Source organism: Pan paniscus, chromosome 12, assembly GCF_029289425.2.
Source record: "Pan paniscus chromosome 12, NHGRI_mPanPan1-v2.0_pri, whole genome shotgun sequence".
NCBI lineage: Eukaryota > Metazoa > Chordata > Mammalia > Primates > Hominidae > Pan > Pan paniscus.
In genome coordinates this window covers 101,309,200-101,316,746 of record NC_073261.2, presented here as the reverse complement: position 1 = coordinate 101,316,746, position 7,547 = coordinate 101,309,200, and positions in this window count along the sequence as shown.

Here is a 7,547-nt window from a genome sequence, read left to right as displayed (position 1 = left end):
GCGCGCATCTCCAGAAGCCAGCAATTCCACATCTAAGGATTGATTTCACTGCAGCATTATCTGTAAGAGCAAAACACTGGGAAACAAGGACGGCAGTCCTCAGGCGTGTTAACACGAACAGAGCCCCAGCGGGTACTTTCGAGGGAAAAATACGTGGTGCCAAAGTCTCATCATTTGATTTTTAAGGTTACATACATACACACCTATATAACCATACACATGCAATTACATATACACACATGTAGAAAATCATTTATATACTTTGAAAAAAATTGGAAGAGTTACAGAAGAAACAAGTTGCTCTGAGAAGCAGGCCTGGAGGTTGGGGATGAGAGCAAAGGGGAGTCTGTCTTTGACTTTCACCTAAAATCCTCCTTTAGTATTTGAGTTATTGCCATAAGAAGGTACTGCTTTTGAGGCCAGGTGCGTGGCTCACACCTGTATTCCCAGAACTTTGGGAGGCTGAGGCCGGTGGATCACCTGAGGTTAGGAGTTCAAGACCAACCTGGCCAACATGGCAAAACCCCGTCTCTACTAAAAATACAAAAATTAGCCAGGTGTGGTGATGTGCACCTGTAATACCAGCCACTCGGGAAGCTGAGGCAGGAGAATCGCTTGAACCTGGGAGTCGGAGGTTGCAGTGAGACGAGATTGCACCACTGCACTCCAGCCTGGGTGGCAGAGCTAGACTGTCTCAAAAAAAGAAGGTATTGCTTTTGAGGTTTTTTATTTTATATATTTTTTAATCATTGTTTGTTTGCTTGCTTTTTGAGACAGGGTCTTACTCTGTTGCCTGGGCTGGAGTACCGTGGTGCAATTATAGCTCACTGCAGCCTGTATCTCCCAGGCTCAAGCAATCCTCCCACCTCAGCCTCCTGGGTAGCTGGGACTACAGGCCCTTGCCACCACACCTGGCTAATTGTTTTTGTTTGTTTGTTTTTTCAGTAGAGATAAGGTCTCGCGATGTTGCCCAGGCTGGTCTCAGGCTCCTGAGCTCAAGGGATCCTCCTTCCTTGGCCTCCCAAAGTGCTGGGATTACAGACCTGAGCCACCACACCCCACCTACTTTTTGTAATAGTATCAAAAGTCACCGCCACTGCTGCTGCTACTGCTTTCAGATCATACAGACTGCAGTGGCCTGAACTGACCACAGGGGCCTAAGTGAGTTGTGGAGAGATCTGTGGCCATCCAGGTACGAAATGATGCGGCTGGAACAGTGGCACTCTTAGCTGAAAAGAAACAAATGGATTCCAGATTTACTTAAAAAGCAAAACTGACAGGAGGGATAGCGAGAACAGAACTATTCTCTGTTCCCACTGCCACTCTCCCACCCCACCTTTCTGCCCCATGACAAATGACATCCCATAAGACCTCAGTCTCAGAATCAAGGCTCCCATGGGGCTAACGCAGGGCAAGGCACAGAGCCAGAGTCTGGGGAAGCCTCAGAGATGACAGAGGGGTTTGGGCCAATTCTGCCCACCAACCGCCACTACCCACCCTCCTGGGCACAGGGCTAGCACAGTCAGGAGCCTGCGTGGCACTTGCTGAATAAGGACTTGAATGGGTGCCTTCTAACTATAACTCCTTGGTTCATGTGACATTGGGAAGATCTGCGGGCGGGGCCCCTTCCCGTCAGGCTCACCACCCGCTGTGCACACCTTCACTCTCCCCCTGCCCTGGTCCCTCTCCAGTGGGGAGCACCAACAGATTCTCCTGGCTGGGCAGACAGGCCCAGAAGGAAGGCTGCTCGGACCCCTGCCTGTACCCTGAGCCCTGGCCCCCAGCCTCCTGGGCTGGCCCTGAACCTCCACATCCCGCCCTGAACCTCCACATCCCGCCCTGCCATTCACATCTCCTGTTACAGGACATGATGCTCCCCTGGCCCACCCCATGGCCCTTCCCACTGGGCACCCCCTTTTTAAGATTCTGCCTCCCTCTAGCCCTCAGCACCTGCAGGTCCCAAGCCCAATGAGCAGGAGCCACAAATCTGTCCCAGAATCACCAGGAAAATTGGTGTGGCTTCTCAGAGGAGGTAGCATCTGAGTTGGGCCTTGAAACATGGAGAGGAATGAGCCTCTGCCAGATAAAAGAGAAAAGAGGATGTGGCTTTGCACGGGTATTCCAGACCCAGCAAGGGTGGGACTGAAGGCTTGATGTGGCTGCGTTAGAGGCGGCCAGACTAAATGCTCTATCTAGGGCGTTACAGCCAGAAGAGTGGCCGCATACCTCGCTGGCCCCCCTGTTCCTTCCTGAGCTGCTGCTCACACAGGTGTGTGATGGTCAAGTACACGTGGTGTGCTTCTCCACCAGACCCGGAATTCCTCAAAGAAGGGCTATGGCCTTCAACTCTTCAACATATATATTTATATATGTATATATGTGCAATTGTGGTGGTCACACAACTGTAAACATCAGTCAAAATGCACTGAGTTCAATACTTAAAATTGGGGAATGTCACTGTTTGTGAATTATGCCTCAGTAAAGCTGACAAGAAAAAGCATGCTTTAGAGTCTCTGGGTGTCCAGGTTCACCAGGCACTTTCACATAGATTATCTCCAGCAGCCCAAACAACAGTCCCATTTCACAGATGGAGAAACTGAGGCCAGTGACTTGCCCACATCCCATAGTGGCAGACCTGGGCCCCTCCTTCAGAGCTTGTTGCTCACAGGATATGGGCCTGAGGGATTTTTTTTTTTTTTTTTTTTTGAGACAGAGTCTTGCTCTGTTGCCCAGGCTGGAGTGCAGTGACACGATCTTGGTTCACTGCAACCTCCACCTCCCAGGTTCAAGCTATTCTTGTGCCTCAGCCTCTCCAAGTAGGCGGGATTACAGGTGTGTGCCACCATGCCTGGCTAATTTTTTTTATTAGCCAGGGTTTTGCCATGTTGGGCAGGCTGGTCTTGAACTCCTGGCCTCAAGTGAGGCCTCTCAAAGTGCTGGAAGTACAGGCGTGAGCCACTGTGCCCGGCCCGTGAGGGACTTTTGAGAGGACAGGAGCCAGCCATGGCTGGAATAATCCAATGTACAGAGTCTACCTGGTGGGGCTGTTGCTGTCTTGCCCTCGGGGAGTTCAGCCCCTGTAAGAGAGGTTCAGTGGTTCGGTTCTGCTCAGGGGGTTCCTCAGGCCAGTCTGGGAGACACTGGGTGACACTCACATTCCTGCACCCCCTAGTCCTGGCCCCAGTTCACACAGACCACCCGCTGTCATTGGGTAGGTATTAGGGTTCTGAGTCAGATGTCCTCCAAAGAAGGGGTTCTACCACAAATTGAGTTGCCAGATTTAGCAAATAAAAATACAGGCCAGGCCAGGAATGGTGGCTCATGCCTGGAATCCCAGCACTTTGGGAGACCAAGGCAGGAGAATCACTTGAGCCCAGGAGTTCAAGACCAGCTTGGGCAAAATAGCGAGACCCCCCCCCCCAGCTCTACAAAAAATACAAACATTAGCTGAGTGTAGTGGTGTACATCTATTCTGGAGGCTGAGGCAGGAAGATCCCTTGAGTCCAGGAGTTGGAGGCTGCAGTGAACTATGATTGTGCCACTGCACCCCAGCCTGGGCAACAAAGCAAGTCCTTGTCGCAAAAAACAAACAAACAAACAAAAAACCAGGACAAAACGTTGGAGACATTCTGATACTAAATAGGACATCCTAAACAGGATAGATTTATACTAAAAATGTATCTGTTGCTTATCTGAAATTTGAATTTAACTGGACCTCCTGCATTTAACCTGGCAATCCAAACTGAAAAAAAAAACCACCTAAAATTAAAATTAAATTAACAAAATTTAAATTTAATGAAATTAATAAAATTTAAAACAAAACTAAAATGAAAGAAAAAGTAAAATAAAAAAATTTTTAAAAATGAGTTAAATTAAATGAAACGAGAATAAAATCCCAAAAGAGGTGAACACTGCACAAGCGCGCACGCCTGCGCCGAGCGCCCGTGGCCCAGCAAGATGGCGAGGCAGCGCCTTCCCCACCCAGGCGTGGGGTCCTCGGGCCTCTGCGCGGCGCTCGCCCGGGACTGGGACGCAGAGCCGCGGACGGCTTTGGGGACGCCAGGGCTCCGGACTTCCCCGGCGGCGCCTCACGGGCTGCGATCGCCCGAGCCTTGGGGCCCGGCACCCAGGGCCTCCCCACCGGGCTCCGAGGGACGCAGCGGTCTCGCCACCGCATTAGGCCGAATCCGGTGCCTTCTAGAAATGGCCTCCTGCAGCTCCAGAGCGCCTGCAGGGTGAGCAGAGGCTGCTCTGTTTTCAAGAAAGCCGCGCGCCCTCATGGCCCCGCAGGGCCCCTCACGGCCTCTGCTGCTCTGGGGAGAAGGTCGCCGGCGCCACCGAGTCCCAGGAGGTCCCCGGACGCCCGCCCGGGCCCCGTGGGAGGGTGACCCCCGTGACAGCTCCTCTAGCTGCACTCTGCTGCCTCTGTCATTCTGCCACTCAAATCTCTGGCCTGACACTGTGCAGGCGGAAACAAGTGGGGGACCCCTAGGTTTTCCCCCACAAATCTGAATGCTGAAAGGCGCGCCAGAGAACTTTTGCTCACTTGGGGAAAAGCCGATCTGTACCTTAGAAAGGGCAATAATAAGGATATAATATTAAATTAATAATAACTAATACAGTCATAAAGGTCCAGAACCTTATGCCCAGGCACCCCACTCCCTGGGAATGTATCCTAATGAAATAATTCAAAGGAATAACCGTGCCCTAGGCATAATCATGTTCATTATGGCATTATTAGTGTGAGCTAAAAATTGAAAACAACCTCACCACCTAGCAAGGGAGAATGGTTAAGGGAACGGTTTTACACCCACTAGATGGAATGCCGTGTAGCCAGTAAGTGATTATTGCAAGGTCTGTAGAAACACGGGGAAATGTTTATAATGTAATCTTAATGAAAAATGGTTTAACATGAAATGGTAAATTCTCATGGATCTCAACTCCTTCAGAATTGCTTTTTCTTTTAATCGAAAATGTTATATAGATACTTGCAGATTCACATGCAGTTATAAGAAAATATAGGCCGGGCGCGGTGGCTCACGCCTGTAATCCCAACACTTTGAGAGGCCGAGGCGGGCAGATCATGAGGTCAAGAGATTGAGACCATCCTGGCCTACATGGTGAAACTCCGTCTTTACTAAAAATACAACAATTAGCCGGGCATGTGGCATGTGCCTGTAGTCCCAGCTACTCGAGAGGCTGAGGCAGGAGAATCGCTTGAACCCGGGAGGCAGAAGTTACAGTGAGCCAAGATCGGGCCGCGGCACTCCAGCCTGGTGACAGAGTGAGACTCCGTCTCAAAAAAAAAAAAAAAAAAAAAGAAATGATACAGAGATCCCACCTCTACCCAGTTTTCCCCAATGGTAACATCTTGCAGAACTATAGTACAATATCACAACCAGCATATTGACAGGGATGTAACCTGCTGATCTAATGCAGATTTCCCAAATGTTACTTATACTTGTGTGTTTTGTCCTATACAGTGTTATCACAATTGTAAATTACAATTTTACTAGAGCTGGGTTTTTTTTTCTTTTTTTTTTTTCTTTTGAGACAGAGTTTCACTCTTGTTGCCCAGGCTGGAGTGCAATGGTGCAATCTCGGCTCACTGCAACCCCCACCTCCCAGGTTCAAGCAATTCTCCTGCCTCAGCCTCCTAAGTAGCTGGGATTATAGGCGTGTGCCACCACACCTGGCTAATTTTGTATTTTTAGTAGAGACAGGGTTTCACCATGTTGGCCAGGCTGGTCTCAAACTCCTGACCTCAGGTGATCTACCCACCTCGGCCTCCCAAAGTATTGGGATTACAGGCGTGAGCCACCACTCCCGGCCTAGAGCTGTTTTTTAAAGCACACGTGTGCATATGTAGAAATGTGTTATATAAACGGTGGTATTTGAAAGATTTTCTTTTCTTTTCTTTTCTTTTTTTTTTTTTGAGACACAGTCTCGCTCTGTCGCCCAGGCTGGAGTGCAGTGGCACAGTCTCGGCTTACTGCAAGCTCCGCCTCCTGGGTTCACGCCATTCTCCTGCCTCAGCCTCCCAAGTAGCTGGGACTACAGGCACCCGCCACCACGCCCGGCTATTTTTAAAAATTTTTTTTAGTAGCAATAGGGTTGCACCGTGTTAGCCAGGATGGTCTCGATCTCCTGACCTCGTGATCCACCTGCCTCGGCCTCCTAAAGTGCTGGGATTACAGGCGTGAGCCACTGTGCCCAGCCAAGAGATTTTAGTTTAAATGTTTATCTTTAATGCTGCTATGTCATCTTATCAATTAAAAGAGGGGAAGGCCAGGTGCGGTGGCTCAGGCCTATAATCCCAACACTCTGGGAGGCCGAGACAGGAATTTGAGACCAGCCTGACCAACATGGTGAAACCTCATCTCTACTAAAAATATACAAAAATTCTCTGGACATGGTGGCGCGTGCCTGTAATCCCAGCTACTCAGGAGGCGGAAGCAGGATAATCGCTTGAACCTGGGAGGCAGAGGTTGCAGTGAGCCAAGATCGCGCCATTGCACTCCAGCGTGGGCAACAGAGCGGGACTCCGTCTCAAAAAATAAATAAATAAATAAAAAGAGGGGATAAGTTGAGCTAGAAAAGGCAGGTGAAAGAAAGGAGGGAATGGTGGGCCAGGATGGCAGAAGGCAGAGATGCCACCTAGCCTTGCCAGGACTAGCCATACCGTCTTGAGCAAATCAACGAACATTCTTTGAACTGCAGTTTCTCAACAGTCAAGCGGGGATAATTTCCCCTGCCGTATCTACCTAGCAAGGTTACTATGAGGTCCTTTTTGCCAAACTCCGGTAACATCCTCCAGGCCCTCCCTGAGCACAGTCAGCTGACAAACACACTGAAAAAGTGAACCCTCCGGGGGGGTCCCTTGATCTTTTGTGGTCTCACCACTCACAGACCAGCTACTACCAAAAAGGGAAGTCTCTCCACCAGGCAGGCAGGAGACGTCACAAGGGGCTTCCCAAACATTTCCCGCTGCAAGAGGCCTGGTCTTTGGAAGTGGACCATCAGGCTCAGAAACAGGTTCCCTGGGGCAGCCAGAGGAAAATGCAATCAGACAGGAAAGGAGCAAATAACGCAGTGCCCCTGGGGTTCCCTTGGCTCTCCCAGAGAAAAACAGTCAGCCTGACTTGGGTTTCCCTCCAGTGGACCAGCTGAGGTCACTCCACAGACATCCTGGGCTCCTCCCAGGCCTCTTCTCCTTCCAGATACGTCCTGGGCTGCTTGTGTGAAAGGGTTCCAGTTCCCACACTGTCCTCTCCACCAGGGAGAAAAGCTGAAGCCATGATCCTGAAGGTATTCAACTCAAGATGCTTTCTATTTTAACTCGAACTCTTGAGATGCCTTGTTTTCCAGAGCTCCAGGACCACCGTCCACCAGCTGTACTGCTGACCTTTGCTGTGGTTGGCCTTGCTGTCCTCTCAGCCTAAGACACCCTTGGCCTTCTCTGTCCTGTGAACTCCCACCCCATCCTTTAAGGCAGGGAATGGTACACTTTTTCTGTAAAGGCCTAGATAGTAAATATATTAAGCTTT